Source organism: Bos mutus, chromosome 14 (assembly GCF_027580195.1).
Source record: "Bos mutus isolate GX-2022 chromosome 14, NWIPB_WYAK_1.1, whole genome shotgun sequence".
Lineage (NCBI taxonomy): Eukaryota > Metazoa > Chordata > Mammalia > Artiodactyla > Bovidae > Bos > Bos mutus.
This window is the reverse complement of record NC_091630.1, coordinates 42,223,321-42,246,932: the sequence shown is the minus strand read 5'-3', so window position 1 is coordinate 42,246,932 and position 23,612 is coordinate 42,223,321. Positions and strand designations below refer to the sequence as shown.

General features: G+C 39.8%; 1 protein-coding gene and 1 long non-coding RNA gene across 5 annotated transcripts in view; one reads left to right on the top strand and one right to left on the bottom strand.

Moving 5' to 3' along the window:
• Nucleotides 1–23,254, bottom strand: part of LOC138990694 (uncharacterized) — a 40,435-nt gene extending 17,181 nt beyond the window's left edge. The window contains exon 1 of the long non-coding RNA XR_011466757.1: nucleotides 23,050–23,254. This is a non-coding gene — a long non-coding RNA (uncharacterized lncRNA). The remainder of the gene's footprint in view (nucleotides 1–23,049) is intronic.
• ZFHX4 (zinc finger homeobox 4) overlaps nucleotides 21,263–23,612 on the top strand; it is a 202,070-nt gene continuing 199,720 nt past the window's right edge. For all 4 annotated transcript variants that reach the window (XM_070382223.1, XM_070382222.1, XM_070382221.1 and 1 more), the window contains exon 1: nucleotides 21,263–21,604. The gene's annotated coding sequence lies outside the window, so the exon portion shown is untranslated. The remainder of the gene's footprint in view (nucleotides 21,605–23,612) is intronic.

Genomic DNA, 23,612 nt, shown 5'->3' with positions numbered 1-23,612 from the left:
AGCCTATGGGGGGAAAAACAAAGTAATCTTTAACAAATCTGAATAACCAATGTTGAGATCAGTCCTTTTAAATCAAATTTTGATCAAAGCAAATATGCATTTTCTTGTTTAACACTTACTGAGCACCTACTATTGGCAAAGTATTCTCTATACATATAAACACTATAATTTTTAAGGAAGTAAACTACTCATATTACTTCAGCAGGGTATACACCTGTAATAGGTATCGCTGATTTTCACATCACCTGCAACTCTTATGAGTAAAGAAAAGTAATTTTTAGCAAATGTCTTTTTGAACAAAACTGAATGCAGCAGAACTAATAATAAAAGCAATCACTGATGACAACATAGAAAGTTAAGCACGAAATCCTGTCTATCTAAGGAGTAAAAACTAATAAATTCTCCCACTGAACCATAGATTTATACTTGATCTTATATAATAGTATGTAAATACAACAGCCACAATCAGAGAATACAGTTGTGGAAAGCAGAGCACCATCCATGTGATAATGTCACCAAAACATGTAATTCAAACCAGATCCTTTTACATGGAATACTTGGATTTTACTAAATTTGTACATCTTTTACAAACCCATCAGTAAATTCAGACCACTGAGCACGGCTGGGATCTGGACACGGTATCACTGGAGAAGCCTCAGAGATTAAAGCTGCCACATTGAACAGTCTGCTATCTGTATCCTGGGATGTATATCTAACTCTGATATGTTTACCCTGCTTCAGAACAAAATAGTTAGACAAAGCCAGCAGACTTTGGCAAAGGATGCTTTCTCCTTGTTTCTTACTGAGGAGAAAGAAAAGAAGGAAGAGCTGTTTCTCCTCCATTGATACAGACTATATTCTTACTCAGTTTCATTTAAACAAAAAAAGACCAGGTTTTACTAAGGGACTTCTAGAGAAGCAGCATGACAGGGTTCCAGGGGGACACTGAATCTCATCTCTAGTACTCCTGTGCTCTATCAACTTGGCCAAGTGACTTCACCCCTCTGCTTCAATTTCTTTCATCTACGAAGTGGGGATAATAACTACATCTACCTCAGTGAGGACCTGAGTGGATGAAAGTGACAATGTAAGTGAAGCCCTTATCATACAATGCACACTCAATTAACATTCACTGAGTTTCCCAACTGTCAGCAATGACGAAAATGGTGGCCACGAGTCTCACTGTACCTGTTTGCTATAAGAATTCCTCAGTCTTTCCGTTCTGACCCCTCCCCCACCACGGCCTCCTAGTAAGTGTGCTGTTCTAGTCCATGTGGAACATTCCAGCTGAGCCGGTTCTCTGTGATCCTCCAAAGGAAGAGAGAATAAGGCTAAACCAAAAAGATATCCTGATGCCTTTTGTGGACATCATGCTAGGTGAAGTAAGGTGGTCACAGAAAGACAAACGTCGCATGATTCCACTTAAGTGAGAGATCTACATGGTCCAATTAATAAAAACAGAATAAAATGGTTGCCAGAGGCTTCGGGAGCATGGACATGAGGGGTTGGGTAAAAAGTTTCAGTTATGTAAGATTAAAAAAATCTAGAAATTGGCTGTAAAATATTGTGCCTATAGTTGAATACTGGACACTTAAAAAAATTTGATAAGAGGGTACATCTTATGTTATGTGGGTTTTTTTACCATAAAAAAATTGGTATCCTGAGATGCTGAGTTGTGCTAAAGAGGTTAGGCTTCCTATATATTCCATTCATTTTTACTAAATTCTTAAGAAAGGAGACCCAAAAGATACGTTCAAAACTTATATTACAGTTAGACGTTATCTGACACTTGGAGCCAGATTCTCCCAGTCTGTCAGCTGCTGTCTGTTAGAGAAATTTTATGCCTGGAAGCAGTTGGGGCACACAATAATTCATAAGTGTGACTTCCAGGAACACCCACTTCACACAATACCAGCATTAAGCATCCAAACTCCTAAAGCTGTAAAAAACAAGGATAATGGCACCAATAGAATGAGGATTTTAAAGGGGTTGTGATTTCAAAGATTTCAAGGCTGTGTTATTTAATTGCAAAATCCTCTTGTCTTTTCCCAAATATTAATTTCTCAGATTAAGTAGGAGCATCTAAATTGGTATCATGGGATCTGAGAAAAGAATTTGTGTTTCTCCTAAATATAAATAGTAACACTGTGGACTATTATAAAAATACAAAGGGGTGGCAAGGAAGGAATAACATTCTCAGGAATTGTAATGTGCATAGCAGAATGATTACAAGTTTGTGTCATGCATTCTGTCCATTCTAATCACACACAGATAAGACTTCCCATACAAAAAAAAAAAAAAAAAAATCGATGAGCATATAAACTCACAATTTCAGTCCTGAATTTAGTCAGGGAGTACCTTCACTAGCCTCACAAAAGAAGAGAGAAACAGCCACATTCTTCAAACGAAGACCATGTTGATTAAACGCTTAAAACAGGAAGGAGCCAGGGAGCGATGGATTTTAAGTGGACCAATTCAAACCCTTTCTTTTCAGGCTATTTCTTTATCCTTGAATAAAAATGTAAATGTGAAAAAACAAAAACCTTAAAGATTTTGAATCTCTTAACTAATATGCAGGCATACTGTGAAATTTTTCAGAATTCTTCATAATACTGGCCTTTTTAGTTTTTAACTATTTTGGAGTGTGTTTCTTTAACTGACATGATTTTTACTGGATATCAACTTTGAAGGTATTTAAGAAATAGAAATAGATAAATAAAAATATTTTTTAACCTCAAGATCTAAGAGAAAATTCTTACAAATACTGTATCAGCATTCTTGATGATGCTTTAAAATAGATATGTACATTTAGGGACCTATCAAGCACTTAAAAAAAGATGACTTCTCAAGGCAATTTGCAAACCTTGGTTTCATCGAGATATATGTCAGTATAAATCAGGAACCTTCAGTTCACCGTTTTTCTAAACAAGTATGCCATAATCTTTGCTAGCTCTGTTTCCGTGAGACCATCATAAATCTACCACACAGCACTGTCTCCTCAGACCACAGTCACAGATTCAAATACTTGAACAGAGTGAACTACACCTTCGGCGAGTCTATATCAGAGTTAGTAATCTCCCTCACCTGTGGTGCATGTTTCATTTTTAACAAAGTCTTCCTAGAAATGTACCCATCGTGCTTCAAATCTATCCATTATTATCATACTCTATGGAAAATTACCTTTTTCTGTCAGCCTAGCAACACGAAATAGAAATGGACACTCCTTTTTAATGTCTGTACATAAATGGTTTGCATATAATGTCTACTAAATTAGCCAGGATGGACTTTGGTGGATTGAATGCAAACATAGACTCAACTAGTATAAAACATTTTTCTCAGTTTGTCACTGCTGATGTTTTATTTGCTTTGATCTAAAAACTGCTAATATTAACCAAGAGGAAGGGACAACTAAGATCCATTATTTTAGATTTATTTCTAATACTGAAGGTGTCTACTAAAAAAAAAAAAAAATAAAAAAATGAAATGATTTCATTTTCAGTTTTCAAACTTAAAATGGTATATTAAAGTCAGAAAAAAATGTTTAAACCTTTCCCTTTCTGGAATTACAGTTTATAGTTTTGTATTTATTGAATGCATTCATAGTCTCCCTTAGGATGTGAAATGTATGGAAATATATGTGCATTACTAAAGAAAGAACTAAATTTATTCTTTCCCCACATCATGCTCTTCTTTGCAGTGGAGGTTTTTAATTCAATACAGAGCTAGAATGAGATGGAGCCAATTTCCTGGCCTATATGTGTGACAAATGCTAAAAGTGGCACAAGATTAACAAATTAGTTGAAGTATAGATCTTAAAAGATTTTTTTTCTGTGTGTCTAAATCAAAATTCATACTTTATTTGAAACGAAGCCTTCTTTAGAATTCAAGAATGACCAAAGATCTTTTATTTCTCTGTATTTAAGATGAAAAGAGAAGATGTATGACAACATGCTAGCAATTTTTTAAAGCAAATTGTATTTGTGGGAAAGCTTACAAAGATTATATATTTGGAGTACAAAATCATTTTCATTGAAACATTAACTCCAATGTATGATTTAGCAAAATAAAAATAAAAATTATTTTCAAAACAAATAGTTATTCCTAAAATAAAAGCATAAAATGAATTACAAGGGTAAAATTTATTTATTCCTATATTTTGGGGTAGAAATAATGTTTAAAATATTAGGTCCCAGATAAATACATTTACTTTTCTAGTAGCATTTCTTGTTTTTTGATGTTAAATGAAAACTATCAAAGCTTAGCTATTTCACCTAACTTCAGAATCATGTACTTGATATATATCTAACACCAAACAATAAAAACATCTGTGACAATAAAAGCATGGAACAGTTGTGGAATTGTTTAATTTAGGAGAAAATAGCTATAGTTGATAATCACATGTGCATGAATGGATTCCTCCTCTTTGTCGAGAAAGTTATATTTTGCAAATGGTCTTTTGTTTTTCTGAAAGGAATCAACTTATTATGTGAAAGGGATTTTTAAAAGGTATTCTGAAATATGTGTTTTGGGTTGAGCTCACTCTAATGTTGAAAGCCTTGTCACACAGTCCACCTGTTTTGCTTGGGCTTAAATTATATAAAAAATACAGCATCTTAAAGCAAGCATAATCTTACTTGTTGTACCCAAACATGATAACATGCTTAAAATTCAAGAAGAGTTCTATGCAGGTTGTATGTCTCAGTCACCCAATCTCCTTTCACATATCTGTTCATGTTGACAGACTATGTCATAATACATCAGCAGAAAGATCAGCACAGAAGAACAAAATTTCATCACCTGACAGCAAGAGGAAAACTGATTTTCAGTATTAAATTAGTAAAAATATACCATTACCTCACTTCCAATAAGTCTACTACCTTTAAAAAAGAAGGTGTCTGCTATAATCAGAAATGTATGCAAAAGCTATTAGGTTCATTTATTTCTCTGGTATCACCCTTTGATTGACAGCCTATTTTCATTTTATCTTTTATAAGTTATTTTATTTGCTATATCTTAGGAGCAACTTAGAGAATCCAAAAAATACTATTTATTCCTGAGACATGTAGTATTACATATGTAAAAATATATATCTGCCAAATGTTTGGAGGACACTTTATCCAAGACTAATCAGGAGCAGAAACCTACTGACCATTGAAATGGAAATGGGTATTTTAGCTTCTGAGAAAAGTTAGGTATCTTTTTCATAGACTGTCTCCCTCTGTTTGGATTTCAAGAGAAATTTAGCAATACCTATAATAAATAATGTCTTTTGCAGCCCTGGGCATCATCTGCCACTTAGGCTTTTAATTTTGCCCCTGTTTGAACACCCTACAACATATGCACTTCTCTTTTGTCTATTATCCTAGAGTTGTGCTATTCCCAAATATTGACATCATCTACTTTTATCAGCATTAACTGCTCTGAAGCTTCCCAGGCTCATGCTCGGCTCTATTTCTTCCTATTGATTATCTTCCTCACTCCAGCAGGTAGCTAGCCAGCAAGGCTGTCCTGAGAAATAGCTTCCAATGACTTTATACGCACAATTTACACGGAATTGTTTAAAGAAGATATTAGCCTCAATACAAATCAGTGAACCTCATTTAGTCAATACTGCACAATTCCGCTGTTGGCACCCTGTCACATGTTCGACTTTACAGTCAGCTGCTGTACCCAGTCTCCACATTAGCCATAGTATTTAGTTTCATATTAAAATGAAGACGGGGTTTTCTCTTTTTTTTTCACTTTTGCTTTTCTTTTTGAAATCTTTTCAGTATATGTTTTACATCACCTCACCGAGCCATGTGATAGTAATATATTTTGAAATATAAAAACCTGAGATTAAATGTTTGATTTTTGACAGTGTTCTTAAATATAATAAATTCAAAAGGAAATACTGTTAAGTTAAAATGGAGTGTTTTTCATTAAGTCCAATCAAATGGTAGACAACAAAGGATCTTTTATTTGAGAATATGAAGTGAAAATGAAAACCAGAAAAACCTTACTAAGAAAAGGTCCAGCTAAATTATATTGGAAAGAGGTCTCCAGATTGAGCTTGGGTGTTTCTTTTGCTAAAAGTGAATTAAACTAAGATATGTTATGAAGAAATATTTTACAAAGAAGCAAAACTTAATGCTTTGTGGAGATGAAAATAAGGTCTAAGGACGGTTGACTTTGAAAATAATTCCAAAGAAAGATCACATATGAACAAAATTGCCACAGCATCTGATCTTTTCTTATAATCATAACAGGGAAATGTTTGGGGGAAAGTAACGCTGCCATGGCAATGCTGTAAAATTCTAGAAGGGGTGTTTACATTTCAGAATTACCCCTCCTTAAACTACTGGTTTATGATAGCTAATGAGATGATATCCAAATGCTGAAAACGGGAAAATTCAAATGAAAATCTAAATGTGAAATATAATATAATGAAATAACTAAGCAACATAATACTACTCTGAATGTTTGTGCAAATATTCCAAAATGAACTGCAATGCATTAAAATTCTTTAGTGCTTGTGTAATACATAAGTGAAGGTTTACATATAAAAGTTTTAGCTATCAAAAAAAGGGATCTTTGTATCATAGTATCCTAAATTTTTTACTTGAAAACATCACTAACATCGTGGGGTGTGTTCTGAAAAGTTGTCATTTAATCTATTTGCATACCACTTTGTAAATTGAAGTTCAAGGTAAGAATAGAACAGGCTGATCAAAACAGTCTATTTGTTATCAAATGCATCCTTTAGCTTTACTGTTATCAAATGCATCCTAAAGCTTTACTTCAGCTGAGTGGCAGGAAGCTTTGGAGAAAACAAATGGTAGAGAAAACAATAAATTCCGTTTTAGAGATTTTTAAAGGGCTGAATATCTTTTATGTAAGTAAAGAGTTGAACAGAATGACAATTTTAAATGAGTTAGTTATAATAATAGTATTTTAAAAATATAGAAAAGAAATTAAAATCGTATAACAAATTATGGTAAATATTTCTAAATTTTCCCATTTTCACTGTAAAATGTTAAAGGTGATTTTTGTATGACCTTTGCTTTCATTTCTTTTCTCTTTAAATATCGCTGGTAGGGAACTGGCGCTCTGAACCCCAGGTAGAGAAGACACACTCAAAGATGGTCAGTCTATCCTGACTGTACCTCTTCTCACACATTTATTGCAAACTGACACTCATATAACAGCTTTTCTTTTTCATCACAAAGATTCAACAAAGAACAATTCCAGTATCAGGGGAAAATCATACCCCAGGAAAAAGAAAGATACCATAACTGCATATTCAGGCTGCATAAATATAAGTGTGGCAGGATAATTGTAATATTTGTGTGTGACAGCGTTTTACAATTTAAAGAAGTCAATAATCTAAATTTGAGAGTATTTCAGTGTAATTATACATAAGTATGTAGGCATCCTGTACTACATGCAATACACAAATATAAATTTCAGTTCCAAATGAAATACACAAACATCATTAGTCTTTCTTTAGTTTAAAATATTCTCTGATGAATATGTATTTATGTATTAAATATATCTCTACAAACTAAATTATTAGTTTCATCTTAGTCTGTATATCATGATATTCTAATATTAAATAAAATTATATATTTTATGTATTCATTTAAACATAAGAACATTCTCAATGACACAAACATAAGCACAAACAATGTGCACAAACTGACATGTTTTTAAACAAATCACAACAAAATAGACAAACATTTCAAGTAAATAAAGATGCTGAGATTTTTCAAAAAAAATCTAAATTAACTATAATGCTTTAAATATAAGTGAATATTGTTTTCAAATTATGTTAAAACAAAACTCTCAATGATTCTCCATAGTAACTTTCAAAAGAAGTTAATTTTTAAGTAGTTTTGATTAAATTTCCAAAATATAAAGGAAAACTACTTTTATTTCTGTCTATTAAGACCCATGTAGTGAGGAAAACATGATTCCAGATCTATAATTTTTATCAATCATACTAAAGATAAATGTTTAAAATCTATAGTGACCATCTGTATAGTTTACCAAGATGATGGCAAAAATCATGCATGTCATTTCACTGAATTATTTTTAGTAGCTATTATAAGTGCTATATTCAGTCCATTTATTTCAAATAAATATTTTTTCCATAAATATTCTTACTAGGATAACCTAGTCACAAAGAATATTTTATACTGAAAATTAACTTAAAAAAAATAATATTGCATCCTATGGGATACTCCCCCTTCTAAAAGTATAAATTTATCCAAACTAAGCACACAAATACACACACACTCACACACACACATTTTGCCAGAAGAAATTGTTTTTATCATAAAGTAAACTGAAAATGTAGCCATTAAAGTGATTATTACATTGTCATGTATGAAATTATGTAGCTGTTAAAATATATAATCATTTTGTTTAAACAATTTTACGTAGTTAACAACATATTGGTAAGTATTGTCAATGATTTTTAAAAAGTGTAAATATTTTAAAATATCAACTAACACATGTATCTATTAAAATTCTAAGATAACTTCATTTACCTAAGAATATAAAATCAAACTAAATAGCTAATTGAGATATTTCATAATCTCTTAATTTTATAGAAAAATATGTATTAACAATGTACAGTATTTAAGGAAATTAATATTAGCCTTCTTTTACACAGAAAGTACATTTGTGCATCTACTGCCATCTGTGTAAATACAGAGATATCATTATATGTATATATCTTGTCAATTGATGTATTCTGTGTAGAGAAGGAAAGCATTCTCATAATCTAGAATAAAGCAATAAAGGGGTGTAGGTATGTTTGTAGAAACAGAGGAAAAGAATTGGTAGCTTTACAAAGAGTTATTAAAGTAGAATGTTAACACGTTTGAAAATGAGTATGAAGGCATTATACTGTATACAAAAATCTCATTGATAATTTTTCTTCTCTCTTTTTCTGTATGTGTGTGCGTGTGTTTGACTGCTAACAAGGAAATGAACATTTGAGATGAAGGGAAAAGATAACTGTATAGAAATTTCAAATAGGGCATTTTGGTTCAAATTACTAAATTAAAATTTAAATTCAATTGGGTTTTCTTTCCTGAAATAGAAAATGAAGAGCTCATAAGATGGGCATGAGAATCACATCCTATTTTGAAATATTTCCATTACAATTTTCCCATATATATTTGTATCACTAATACCCTATAATATTATAAGATATTCTAATGGAATGTATAAAAATAGCATGAAATAAACCTGAAAGGGTCATCTTTGTAGCATAAAGATCAAGACTTCAAGGAAAGAGAAAGTTTCTTATCATTTGATTCAGCTATAACTATTTTAAACCTCCTAGTTTAAGGAGTTTTATGTATATCTACTTGTTGGTTTTTCAAGTTCATCATTGTTTCAATATTCTAGGGCCTAAAGAAGATAATACAGGGGGATAAAGGAGAATTTACATAGTCACCTAGTGGTTACTATCTTGGCCACTTTAATATTATGCATCTAGATAGTTATAATCCAAGTAATTCCAATGCTACAGCATCCAGGTGATACAAGTAAATTCCTTCAACAGAGAAGAGCCCCTCATAGCAGATATCATTCACTAGTACCTGACTACGTAGATTCCTCAGGCTTTTAGTCTTAAAACACATTTCTATATAAAAAGAACCCACTTTAACTAGAAGGGTAGCCGTGATCTTTGTCCTGAAGTTGACAAAAAGCAGTAGACAAAAAGTTATCTGTAATTGTCAAGTGGACATATCCATTTCCTAATTCCTAGATAATTAAGGAGGATAAAACTATATATACCCCAATCACCTCCTTTCAAGATGATTAAACTCATGATACAGTGGAATCAAAGCAAGTTATGGAGGTGGGGGAGAATATAAGGGAATGGAGGGAGAAAAACCTTTTTCTCGGCTCCACAAAAGGTTGAGGGCCTAATTATTTTTAAGTATAATCCAACCAACCTCTTCTCATGCTTAGCTGCACTGAGTGACACTATTTGTGATGCCCAGTGTGCTGAAACTGAGCAGGTTGCTGTCAGTTTAAAAATGACTATAATAAAAGTGACCATGAAGATGGATCTTGTGATTTTGCGTTTCTAATCAGTCATCTGTGAAGAACACTTTTGCTTTGATTCAGCATACTGGTGACAGCCATGATTGATAGTGCATGAGGATGAAAAAAGGTTATTAACTGTCTTCCTATTAGGCTCAATGTTTTACCCCTCTAGGTGCATCTCATAGTTTAAGTTAAAGTACTTACTCAGGTAAGGTCAAGAATGAACTCTATGGAGATGGTATCCATTCTGCTGAAAACGAGCAAGGCAATCTTGCGTTGAATTTTTTTTTTTTTTAATTTAGCACTTAAACTGCATTTAATTCCACCATTTTATTCATTAGCTAAAAAGACAAATTCTCCCTTTCCAAAAGCATCCACAGTGAAAACACTAAATGTACAGAAAATAGTTTTAATTGTAAGGATTTGAATATAGAGCTGACTAGCAACATGTGTGTGGCATGTACATAAATCTATATTTAAACAGATGGTCATATACTGTATAGTCTGAGGGTATGTTTGAGGGTAAACACTAAATTCACTTATGATGACAAAATAAATATCTCTATAGTATATGCAAAAACTTATTTAATTGTAAATAATTTATATGTGGCAGAGGAAAAAATAATTTAAAAATTACCATTTCAAGGAAATGCAAAGGAACTAATAGAATATTTAGATATTTGTTTTCATTTAAGTGTAATGTATTAATTTATGAACTTCATCTTATTTTAATTTTTTAAATTAGAAATATTACAAATAAACATGTGAATGACAGTATCTGTCCATGTCTTTGACTAGCTTACACATGTTCAAATACAAATAGTCTTATAGAACCTAAGGTATTTAAAGTTGCCCCAAAAATAAATACATAAAGTTGTCCACTAACTAAGTATGCTATTTCATTAAGTGAAATAACAAAATTTTAAATGCTATATTTCCTGTACCCATTTATTCATACTGAAGCTAAAAATGTACTGAAAGGTTTTTGCGCATTTCATTGAACTTATCTTTGAGAACATTTTAAATTTACAAGTTTGTTCCTGGAAGATAACAGATTAAATATATGCATTTTCACTTAAAATCATGGAATTATGTTTCTTCATACATTTCCCACTGTAAACACTCAGTACCTATCAAATGCAATGTGAATTGCAAAAATATTAAAGGATATCAATAACTTGGCACTGAGTTAACTACTTAAACTATAACCAAATTTCAGATCTGTGTGCTTGATGGTTCTTCATTGAACAACTCTGCAGAGTGGCATAGAATAAGAAAATGTTACCAGAATGCTATTAGAGTTTCACTGCAGGGGAAATCATATTATGTCCAAAAGTTTCCTCTAGCATATCATGACCTGCTTCTCCAATGTCAGTTATTATACCCATTTTGAGTCTGTAATAAATTATATGCTGAAAATGTACTGTTTTAATATTAGGATCCATCAACAATGAAATATAGAGAAAGTAAGGAAATGAAGTTCAAGATTTCATTGAATTTCTCTCTAGAGCCACAAAAATTGGCTCTGTCCTACTTTGCTTAATATTACAATTGCTGTTTTAAGAAACCTTTCCAGTCCTCTAGGATTTTATGCATGCCAAGGATAATTTAAATACTTACACACTTTAGAGCCTAAAAAAGTTTAGATGTTAGATCAATATGAAAACCGTTTATTTAGTGAATTGTGTTTATGTGAGGTGGACTTAAGGGTAGATTTTAGAATTCATACAGGATTTCCTCAATATTGCACAGGAACTTCATTATGAAATGGATTTCTCTTTCTGTCCTATCCAACTTCAACAGACAAAGGCGTGTTCTGAAACTTTGAAATCAATGATGAGATCAGTGATAGAGGGGCTTATATGGTTAATGATAACATACCATACAAATATTTGTTAAAGGTTTCACAGTGGAATTATAATGGAGAAAAAGTATGCTGTGTTTCTCAAAAACACTCTGTGCTTTTAAAATCAAAAAAAGAAAAACGTATTTTCAATCTATCTCATGTTAATTAACAAGTTGTCCTAAAGTATTAGCAAAAGTCCCATCTTATTCCGTCTGCTTACTTGGGAGTGTCTTAAGGAAAATGAGGAAATTACAAAGGCTAGGTAGGCCCAGGAGAAACGCTCAAATTTCCCAGTTAAGGCTCTGCTTTTTCTCTAGAGAACTGAGATCTAGAACATACATTACACACAGTCCACATTTTAGGAAAGAACAAGGAAAGGGCAGTTTCAGGTGAAGTGTAGGTCATTTCCAAGGCAATCAGCACAGCTGAAAGTGACGTTGAGTTTTTGCAGAATCCAACACTTCACAGACAGTAAAAGTTTAAACAGGTGACAGTTTTGTATATCCTTTTGGAACTCCAGAATGTTTCATTAATTTTGTCCAAGCAAGTGATAGAACTGGTGAAGAAAAATCCCGTACCTTTGTGCAAACCCTTTAAATTTGATTCTGAGGCTACTGTGATTGGGTTTCAGGGAACACTGGGACACAAGGCATCTTTAGTTTACAATATCTAGGGCTACGATTACTTTTAGCTTGAAACTCTCTTGCGAAGCTCTTCCAATCTTACACGCATCTCTTCCCCCGCCCCCTCCTTTCCCTCCTCTTCTTCTAGACCTACAGGGTAGGGGTATGAATTGGGTGGTGCACATCTGTGTAGCCAGACCCTGGAGGCTGACAGCTGCGGTCCACTCCCAGACCGTGTACCTGAGCGTGGCGGCCACTCTGCTCTTCTGCCCAACCCACTCCTGCCTGCAGTGTTGCCGCTGTCACACCAGCCGGTGATTTGATAGGCTTGTCGGGTTGCCATGGTGTTGACTTCTTGCCTCTGAGGAGCTGCCCAATGACTGGAGGTCTGGGATTAAAGCGGGAAGAGGCAGCGGCCACAGCGAATTTCAGCGGCAGCTGCAGCAGCGAGAAACAAGAAGTGAGAGGACGAGGTCTTTGGACTGCGCTCCGCCCGCAGCCAGGGCTGCCGGGGACGGAAGGAGAGGAGGGGCGGGGTGGTGGGGGAGGCTGGAAGGATGACCACTCGAAGCCAGAGGATGCAAGTGAGGGGTTTGAGACGCTCTGAGGAATAACTCCTAAGTAACTGACACGCGTTGAGAGGGAAAATCGTCCGGAATTCGTTATCATTCACACAAGACATGACCCGGGCCGGTAGTGGTGGGACTGGGGTGTTAAAAGGGACTTAAGTGGGTGATACACTGCCCCCTTCAACCCCCACCCTTCAATTGGGAAATGAAGTCATTTGACAAATATAAAGAGGTGCTATCCGGAGAACTTTAAATCAGGATAACTAACTTAATCCTGAGAAGAGAAAGTGCAATTAGACGGCAACCAAGTAAAAGAAAATAGTAGCCCGGGGGATGGGGGGTACGGGAACGATGCTGGCGTGAGAGGTGGGATACAGAGAGTTGCGTGTGTGACGAACACCCCCAGACGGGAACTGTAAACTAGGAAATGAAAGGGAAAGAACCCGCTTCTGTTATAAATTAGGAGGTAGGTGAAGGTTACGCAAAGAAGAAAAGGGAAAGTAAAGCTGTTAAAAGAATAGAATCCCTTGGGAGTTGAACTTGCAACTTCCCCTCTTCCCCCACCGTCCCCCACCTCCCCCCCTGCCCCCCACCTCCCCCCCCCCGGCCCCCCGCGGCTCTCCAACCCAAGGGGAGAAGGAGGAGGAGAAAGAGAGTGCATTCTGGTGTGATGAGAACTCTCTGGAATGTCTGGAGGAGAGGATAGGAGTGCGAGGGTAAGAAGACCCGGGTGCTAAATTAAAACGGCAGGAGAGAGAAACGGGGGAGGGGCGGGGGAGGTAGGGAATATTTGGCGATTCACCGGAGGGACGAAGAGATGCAGAAGAGAGAGATGCCAGGAGAAGGAAAAAGAAGTGCAGAAGTTCAGACCTGTAGCGTAAAGGCACTCCTAGAGTCAGTAAGAGAGCAGGCGGAAAAAGGTGTGTGCAGCGGCAGGAGGGCGTGGGAAGGCCCCTCTGTCAACCAGAGGCAGCAATCGCCAGGACTGAGGCAGAAAGGACAGAGAGTTGCACAGACTCGGGCAGTGGCGCGAGCACCGCGGGGCAGCACCCGCGAGCTGGGACCAGGTGCCGCGCCGCCAGCACTCGGCTCGGGGCGACGCGGGGACTTCTCTGGCAGGAAGAAGAGCTGCTCGCTCAGTATGCCGGAGTCACGATTCACCGCAAGTCCCAAACCCACGTCTCACTAACTACTTTACAGCCACTTTCATTGATTTTCTTTAACAAATAAACATAATACCCGTTACAGCAACACTTCCTCTTGCTGCAGCCAGAATGCCAGAAGCTCTGATAGTTGCATTACTCCGGACAGCAGTTCTCCTAGCTCTAAATGAACTGTTTTCCTTCACTTAAAGGATCAGATGTGTGTAATGACCTTCAGGTTTGGGGCGTCCAGTCCTCTCCCCCCACCCTCCTCTATAGTTTGGGAATCACGTTTTAGTATGAGTAGAAGACAGGTTCAGATACAAGTTTCCAGATCTGGTAGAGCTCACTGACATTTGCATATTAATCTTTGCTAATAAAAAGTAACTCAATTTGGAAGGGAAACGCCGGTAAAGAAATTGATTCCTTTGCAACTGCAAGGAGATTAACGCTAGTCCGACAGCCACACCTAAACTACTCCCCTTGAGCTGTCTCTTAAAAATATTTCCTTTTAAAATAAAGAAAGTATTTATTTTAAAGTAGCCCCCCTCCAAGAGTGGTTTCTGCTCGAGGTTCTTCCATACATGTCAAAGGGTTGTTGAATTATTCATTATTGTAATTACTATCATCATTGTCATTATCCCTTTCCATGTGGAAATAATTTTATTATCGTAATTTGATATCTGAAGAATTTCCTGTTAGTCGTTTGATAATCATTTTTTTCTGCTGAAAAGAAAAGTTTTGTTTATAAATGAGATAGAGAAAATGTTTTAAATGCTTTGATGTTTGCTATAGATTTCCGTTTATCTAATCGATCGGAATGCCAATAAAATCGATTAAAGGTTTAGTGTTTTACAAACAACCATTTTGTGCTTTTTGATTTTACGTTCAGAATGATTTTAATAAAGCTAATGTTCTCCTTTAACAAACCCTTTAAAAAACCCAAACCTTTATCGTTTTTCTTTTATTATCAGAAATTGCCACTTAAAGTTCTTCTAATAGGAAAATTTTAAAAAATACAAGCAATGGCCGCAATGGTTTAAATTCCAACCTCTTGTTGTTCAAGGTATTTAAATAAAACCCCTTAAAATCTTGGTGAATTATATGCGATCATTCAGTGATTGCGGAATATTAAATTTAAACTTAGATAAATCCGCATTGAAGGAGGCAGCACCCAATCCTGAATTTATTTCCCATTTTCTCTAACAGCATCACTGCGCTCCTCTCTTTGCAATGACAATGTGCCAAATCTGGGCATTTTGAAAACATTTTCCATATGCTTTAACAGGGGACTGATAGACAAAGAAGAAAAGGAGATGATCTTTTTGCTCTGAGGTATATTTTCTTTAACCTTTTTCTGTTAGACTTTTACCGATAATTATTTTAAAGTAAAACTTGGAAAATCATTTAATGTGTTTTTTTTGCTTTCACCTTTTTTCCCTTTCTTGTAGTTTATTCCTAAAGTGGAATTTTGATTACAATATAATGTAAAGTTATCATTTCTATACCTTGACAAACAACATTTCTTTCAAAATCTTTGATTCATCTAGTTTGCTAGCTGCCTTTTGTAATTAAAGATGGATTTAATTATACATTTTATAACTTAGATCAGATGGGCTGTTTGTTTGCTGTAGGATTTAATGGTGCTTTTGTCTAATATTTAGGGATGTTTCCATACAGAGGTGGGTGGTGGCTTTTCTTTAGCTATAAAGATCTGGACCTTTTTTTTTTTTTTTGCCTTAGAAATGTGGATGTTTGGATAACTGTAATGTCTTGTTTTAAAACAATTCTGTTTGGTGGCTGTAGTTAATATATTGTCTATACTGCATTTCACTAACTAAATGTAGATGTTTCAGGTTTAAAAAGATCACAACTGTATCTTCTATTCAGTGAAATCACAGTTATATTCTTTTTTTCCCTTGCTTGTCTGTCTTTTTCCATCTTCATCGTTGTCTGTTAGAGCTCTTCCCCAGACCGAACGTAAAATTTCGTTGGCTACTCTTGCTGGAAATATCTCCTTGTATTTTGAGAAGGGTGTGTTTGTGACCCTGGATGGTGTGAGTGTGCAAGTGTGTGGGATGGGGGGGGGCAGTGGTGGTCAGGAGTTCTCATTCATTTGCATAAGAGCTATAGCAGTGCTTGTGAAGTTGGTGAAGTGCTACTGTTTGGGAACAGACCTGTCTGATTTTGTTTATAAACACTGGGCTGGTTGCCTAGAGGGAAAGGAGGTCACAGCACTGTCTGAGCCCTGACCTCTGGAAGGCCAGAGGGCGTCTTGACTTTTGTCTTTCCTTTCTCCCCTCGCTTAATTCTTCCCTCAGACCCTCCATAACCCCTCTCCCCTCCCCATACCTTACCTTACCTGTGTCTAACATAATGACCTCCTGTACACGTGAGCGCACACACACACACACACACACACACACACACACACAAAACCGGGTCAGAATCTCCGGGGTGAGGGGAGATAAAACCGATTTACTTCAAAGTTAAAGCAAATACTGGACTTAAGTATAGAAAGGGAGACATATACGGGAATATGGAAATACAGAGATAGAACCCAGGAGTAGGAGGGGTCATTTTTATGTTAAAAAAAAAAAAAAAAAAAGGCTATAGGGAAGAACCAGGTTGGGGGAGGGGAGAGAATCAGTGAAGGAGGGATTTACTGCCCACAAATATTACACACACATACTCACACACACACACTCACAATGCTTTTCCTCTTTAAATGTCATTTTATCTAGTTTACTCTCACCATCAAAGAGAGTGTCCATTCTGAATGTTAGTTCAAATTCTCTTTCCTCCCTTTTGTGAATTCTCAAGGAAAAATACTTTTTTTCATGGTAATGAGAAGTGGCTTTCCCACACAATTTCTTCAGTTATTCCACTGGAAATATAATGTTCGTGACACTTTCCCCAATATGCCTTGCACTTTCCGATTCACTGTCAACTTCACTATCTCCCCGTTACGTATATACCACCTCCCCGCCAACACACACACACCTCTTCACTCAAACAAAATGACAGACATTGGTATCAGGTTTAAGTGTGTCTTGGAAAGAAGTTGCTGAGTTAAACAAAAATGTTAGTTAACAGACTGCCTTTGTTAAATAGCCCCTGGGTGGAGAAGACCCAACAAAAAGAGGGAAGGAGGAGGGGGGCTGAGGATCTGAAAGTGTCTGTGGTGATATAAAGAGTTCCTAACGCTGAAATCACTTGTAATACCTCGTTTCAAACTGAGCTCATCTATAGACCCCGTAAGCGCGGTCAAAAGACTGGGAACCTTTTCCCCTTGGGCTGGGGCTGGTCTGGGACTGGAAGACTTAAGGAAGAGGGAGGTGGGGTATTTATTAGAGACTTGGCCAGAGCAGGGCGGGGGAAGTGGGGAATAGACAGCTAAAGACTCATCAAACCGATGGGAAAGCCCAGAGTGTCCGCCGCAGAGATTTGGGAAATAAAATACGCCGAGAAAGTGGAAATTACCTTTTGTCTCCATGTTAATTACTCCTTGCTGCCAACACTCCACACCCAACCACCTGGTAGCCCTCTTGGGTGCTCCCTCAGCTCGGCACCCGGGGTCAGGGTCCGAGTGCTCAGCCTGGGGCTGGGCTCGCCGGGGGCAGCCCTGGGGAAAGTGCAGAAGAGGGTCTGGGCAAAGTTCTAGGTGCGGCAGGCAAACCTCGGCTCGTTTCACTTTGGAATCAAAAGTAGCCCAGCGTTCTGTGAGGGCGGCGGCGGGTTCGCGCAGAGTTTAGGGACAGCGGGATGATGGGGGTGGGGGTGGGGGTGCAGGGTCAAAGGTGGACGGCCAGGAGTCCGCAGGGACTCGAGCGGAGCAGCTGGGTTTCCCGGAGCCGGGGGCCGAGGACGAGGGCGCCGGGGGCAGCGGCCCAGCCGGGTCGAGCCTGGCGGAACGCGCCCGCGCCCCGGAGCAGCCCGCGGGCTGGGCTCGAGCTCGCCCGCCTTGCCGCGCCCCTGCCCGCGGTGCCGCGCTCCGCGCCTCCGGGCCCACCCCTCGCAGACCTGCGGCCGCGGCTCCCAGCTCCCCTCCGCGCTCTCCAAGGCCGAGCCCTGGAGGAAACTCTTGACTCTGTGCTAGTTCCTCTCTGCCCCTTCCCTTCAGCCCATTAACCCCCGACCCTCACCCCAGCCTGTCTTCTTAGGAAAGAGGTGAAAGAGGACCAGGAAGAGATGATTCAAAAGAAACACACACACACACACACACACACACACACACACACACACACACACACGGAGGGGGAACACTCCTAGCAGAAGAGATTGCAAAAGTGGGCGCCCCTCTTACAAATCCTTCTTCCTTTTGTTTTCTTACTTAGATTTCAATAACCACCCCCCCCCCCCGCAACGCGCGCGCGCACACACACACACACACACACCAGCTGTATTTTTCAATACAGAAGGGATGCGGGCACAGAAGAGAAATAGCCACCAAATTTTTAAAAATGCTTTTCCTTATTTGACGTTTGGTGTTTTGACATTAATGACATTAATATTATTGATGGTGTTTCGGGCGGGGGGAGGCAAAAGAAATAAAGGAGAACTTGAAAACGAAATGATCATCATTTCCCTATTCTTCCAAGCCAGAAATAGACCCCTTTCTTCACCTGAGCCTGAAACAGACTTATTGTTCTCAGGTGTTTCCTTCATCATAGGCATTTACCCGTCTGAAATCTCAGGAAATGGTTTTTCCATCAGTGAGCTTGTACATGGAACCCTCTCCCGCGAAGGGCTTGATCTTTTCTGATTTGAACCTGAAAGTTTCCCTGCCTTCATTTCCCCTTAGCCTCTTTAAAATCCCCCACCCTCTTCCCCATACACGCACCTCAAATAGTTTTTAAAGCCAGAATTTTTGCTCTCTGGGGTGTTTTTCGATAAACAGTAACGCTACATAAACACCTTCTTCACTTGTAAGTTGCAGAGAATTTAAATTTTACTCTCCTGGGTATGTAGATTTCCTAAGGCACATGGATAAACCCCACTGAGGCGCAATCAGACACCCACTAGCAGACTCCTGAGAGAGTTGCCATGTAAAGGTGGGGCTGTAAACAAAGTAACTCCGAAATTTTAGGAAGCCATCCACTCTGGGCAGATTTCTTCCGAAATAAGTTTGAAATGGAAGGAAGTCTTTGGAGAAGTAGATAGTTTTCCTTCTGTTAACGTTTAGTAGTACTGGTTTCTAACACACTAGTACATGTACCGACTCTAGATTCCTAAGGTGGGAGATTTTTTTTTCTCTCTTTCTCTCTTAATAAAGACCATATCTAGGGTTTAGTCTCCACTCCAAGCCTCTGCACTTTCATTGTAACCTTAACCAGCTGCTGTAGGCAACCAGCTTTCCTGATCTGGGCCTAAGTCTGAGCTTTTGACGCCTGTGCTTTTATCCTCCCAGGTGTTTTGTTTGGTTTTTTAAATCCCATTTGCATCAGTCTTAGGATTTTCCAAATGTTCCCTGATAACACAAGGTTTCGGGCCCAGAAAGATGCATGTTTGCAGGCTCTGTTGTTTCTAGTGCTTGCGCAATAAACCTTTCAGTTGGTATTTCCTAGATTTGGTGCTTAAGGCCTAAGACAAGGTTTTGAAGCAGATCCTGGCCATCTAGAACTTCAAAGGCCTGTCAGCTCCAAAGGAGCTGATGCCTCACCTGTCCAGGAAGCTGGCCATTGCAAGTATTTCCTGTTCTTTGCTTGTTTGATTTGTTACTCTCACCTTCTCTCTAGAATTCCTATTTTTGAAATATTGCATAGATGGTATCTACTTGTAACCTGTGGTGTGGCGGTGTATTGAGATGCTATCTTTGAGTAGCAACGGATATATATAGAGAGAGGTATATATTCCATATTCAGTAGGGGGTATTTAAAAGTATGTCTATTCCTAGTTTTAGTTAATTATCTTTTAATGAAAGTGTCACTCATATTCACATCTGTAATATTGGAAAGAGATAATTAGATTTTCAAATGAGAATCAGCCACCTTAAATTTTGCACCAGAAAATACCAAGTATATTTCATTCTAATGAGATCTGTAGTGGGGTTTTAAAATTCATCATAATGTGCTTCAAGAAAGATAATTCAACAGACTCACAAGATGAAAGGTTTTCTTCCTAAGTCTTCTTAAAGCTATTACATTGAACTTATGCAATTCTGATAAAATATTCAAAAATATTACGTAAAGGCTAGCATCAAGACCCTCATGAACACCCTTGCAACCAGCACTTATCCTCATTTGAAAGTTTACTTTGACTAAACTAACCCCTTCCATCTTCCATGCCCTGGGTTTTCTCTCCTACATGTTGCCAGCGAAAGATAAAGTGTTTAAATTGAGTGTCTACGGATCCTGGGTGCAATCCCGCCTTTTGAAATAGGCAGGGCAGAGCTGTGTTTGCACACAGCCAGGCACCCTTTATTTACATATATCTGCATATTTGCTCAGGACCCTGCATTTCGCCATTAAAGTGCTTTCCTGGACGTAGCAGAAGTAACTCAGCAGAGAAAACCTTTCCAGTGCCCTCACTCTCCTATTGCTGCTTAAAGCTCCCTAGTAAACACATCTCTGGTCCAATAATAATTACTTTGCCTCATTAAAATGAGAAAAAAAAATTTTTTTTTCGGAGTGTTTAAAGGGCACGGCTTGGGAGGTATTTGTGTTTTATTTTCTCCCCCTCCTTCCTGAGTGTGTGTGTGTGTGTGTGTGTGTGTGTGTCTAATGAAGTTTGGGAGTCGCGCGCACAGGGGCGCGTGGGGTGCGAGCCCCGGAGGTCCCCAGTCCCTGCCCTCTCCGTGGTCGCCGCGTCCCGGGCTCCCGCCGCAGCGCTCCGAGCTTCGGAAGCCGCGAGGCTCTGGGGCTGCTCCGAGTCCGGGCTGCGCGTCATTTGCAGTCTGGGGAATGTTGATCACCTCACTAATTACACCTCTCTCTCCCCCCCGCTCCCTCTCCCTCTCCCTCGCTCTCCTCTCTCATTCCCAGAGTGCATATCGGGAATAGACACACAAAGACATGCGCACTCAACTTAATCAGCCATTTTTTTTAAACAGGGCTAAAACGATAATAATTAGCAGAATAAAGACATATCGGATTTTCATTTCCTTTCCTCCTTTTCCCAACCCCTTCACAACCAAACAGCGAGACCGCGGTCGGCACATGCTTTAACTCCTCCCGGATCCCCGAGGACCGCTCCATGCCCCCCACTTTCTGCTCCAGCGTTTTGATTTTCACCCAATAAAGTTCGAGGATTATTTTTTTATTTTATTTTTTTTTAATGAACCCTCTCGTTTTACTTGGATGTGATCAGCTGTAAGTAAAATAAAAGCAAAACAAAAAAGAGGCGAAGATCGAGTAGGAACTGCAGGGGAAATGGAAAGTAAGTTTTTTCTTTAACTTTTATTGAGTAGTTTGTGTTAAATTTAGGTCGAGTATCGATTATCTTTCCAGCCTGATCTTGCACAATCTTTGATATTTCGCTCCCTCTCTCTCCCTCTCCGCCTCTCTCCCTCTCTGCCCCCGGCTCGCTCGCTCTCGCTCGCTCTCGCTCACATCCCCTCAGCCCGACCATCTCTTCCGCTCTGCCCCCCTTTGCTATCTCTTCCCCCCCCCCTCTTTTTTTTTGGCTCCAGGATTTGCTCCGCGGAGGGAGGGAGGGGGCACTGAAGGATCTGATTTTCCACTTTCTTGCGGGGAGCGGGGGGGCGGGATGCGTTTTTCGGGATTTAACTTTTGGATTAAGTGGCGGATCATCCACGTTTGGCCGAGCAGTTTTCTCTCCTTTTGCCTGTCTTTTCGGGTTCTGTCTCCACTGCGAGCCCGGGGCTTTCTCGAGGCGCGGGGAAGCTGTCAGCTCCGCGTCGGCGCGGACATTGCCGGCGGGGTGGGGGGGGAGGCGCACCCCCGCGCCCGGGTCGGGATGCCCCCTTCCTTCGCACCCCTCCTCCGAAAGTTTGGAAGGTGATCGGTGGGGGCTCGGAGCCCATCTCTCCCTGTTCCCCTGCCCTCCCGTTCAGCCTCGATTTTCTCCTCCTCTCATCATCCACCGTTCCCTGGCTCAAGTTCCGCGAAGGGCGCTCGGTGCGCGGAGGCCGGGTGCTCAAGTGCGCCCTAGGGCAGGGGGTTCCGAGAGGCTGGGGCGAGTGCCGGGGCTGCAGGTAGACGCCTGCCCGCCTGAGCGCGAGGCGGCGCGGACCCGGGCGCCGGAGGACGCCGGGCAGTTCCGTTAGGAGGCAGGATTGCCGGGCCTCGGGGCCGGGGACCCGCGAGGCGGCCGCAGCTCTCTCCCGGCGCTTTCGCCGCCGGTTGTGCCTTAGACCGGAGGACAGCTGCCCGAGGCCGGGAGTCAAGAATCTGGGGTTGTTTTTTTTTTTTTTTTTTTGGCAAAGGGCAAAGGGTGTGTGTATGTGTGTGTGTGTGTGTTTATGGTTGGGAGAGCTGTGGCCGGTTGTGAGAACTGATTTATTCCCCGGTACCCCCGCCCCTCACGCCCCCCGAAAGGGGTTCCAGGTCTACAAACGAACTTCACCTTCTTCGCCTCTCCGGGCATCAAGTGCGCCTTCCGGCCCGGAGAAGCTAAAGGAAGAGGGGCTGGAATGCGTCGGGTCTCGCCTTCCTTCTACTTCTATCTCGTTCCCCCCTCCCTCCCAGGCTTTCTGCTCTTTTCGATCGGAAAAATAATAATAATAAAATTTCTCCTGGAATTGGATAAAGTTTCTCTGCCGATACCCAAGTTCCAGAGGAATCCCCACCCTGTCCCCCTCCCCCCCGCCACCCCCGCCCCAGCCCCGAGGACGGTGCACTGGTTTGTATTTCTTTTGTTACCTGCGATCCGGGCGGGGGGCTCCTTTCGGCCGCTCGGGCTGGGGTCCGGCCCAGAGCGGAGGCTCGGGCGGGCGCCTTTGGCCGCGACTCCTCGCTCCCGCGCGGTTGTGGTGAGGTCTTAGCTACCGTTCGGTGAGACACCCTCCTTGTAGGTACCAGAGGTTCAGATCGCGAACACGGATCTCCCCCCCCCCTCAACCACACACACACCCCGACCCCTGCACACACACAGACACAGACACACACACTCACACTCAACACACTCACAGACACACATATTCTCCCTACTTCCCCCCACCTCCAGCCCCCACCTCGCCTTTCCCCTCCCCCCTTCCAAAAAAAGCACACACACACAACAACAACAGCCCCCCCAAACCAAACAAAAACCCAAAGACAAGTTCACTGGCGGAAGATGGTGGATTGACACTGACTCAGACAGAGGCAGGTTCACCAGGAAATCTGGCGGTCCCGATTTCTGACAGTTGCATTTCCTCTCCTTGAGTCCTCCCCCTTTTTTTTTTTATTAACTCTGTTCCATGTTTAATCAAGGATCATGTAGATGG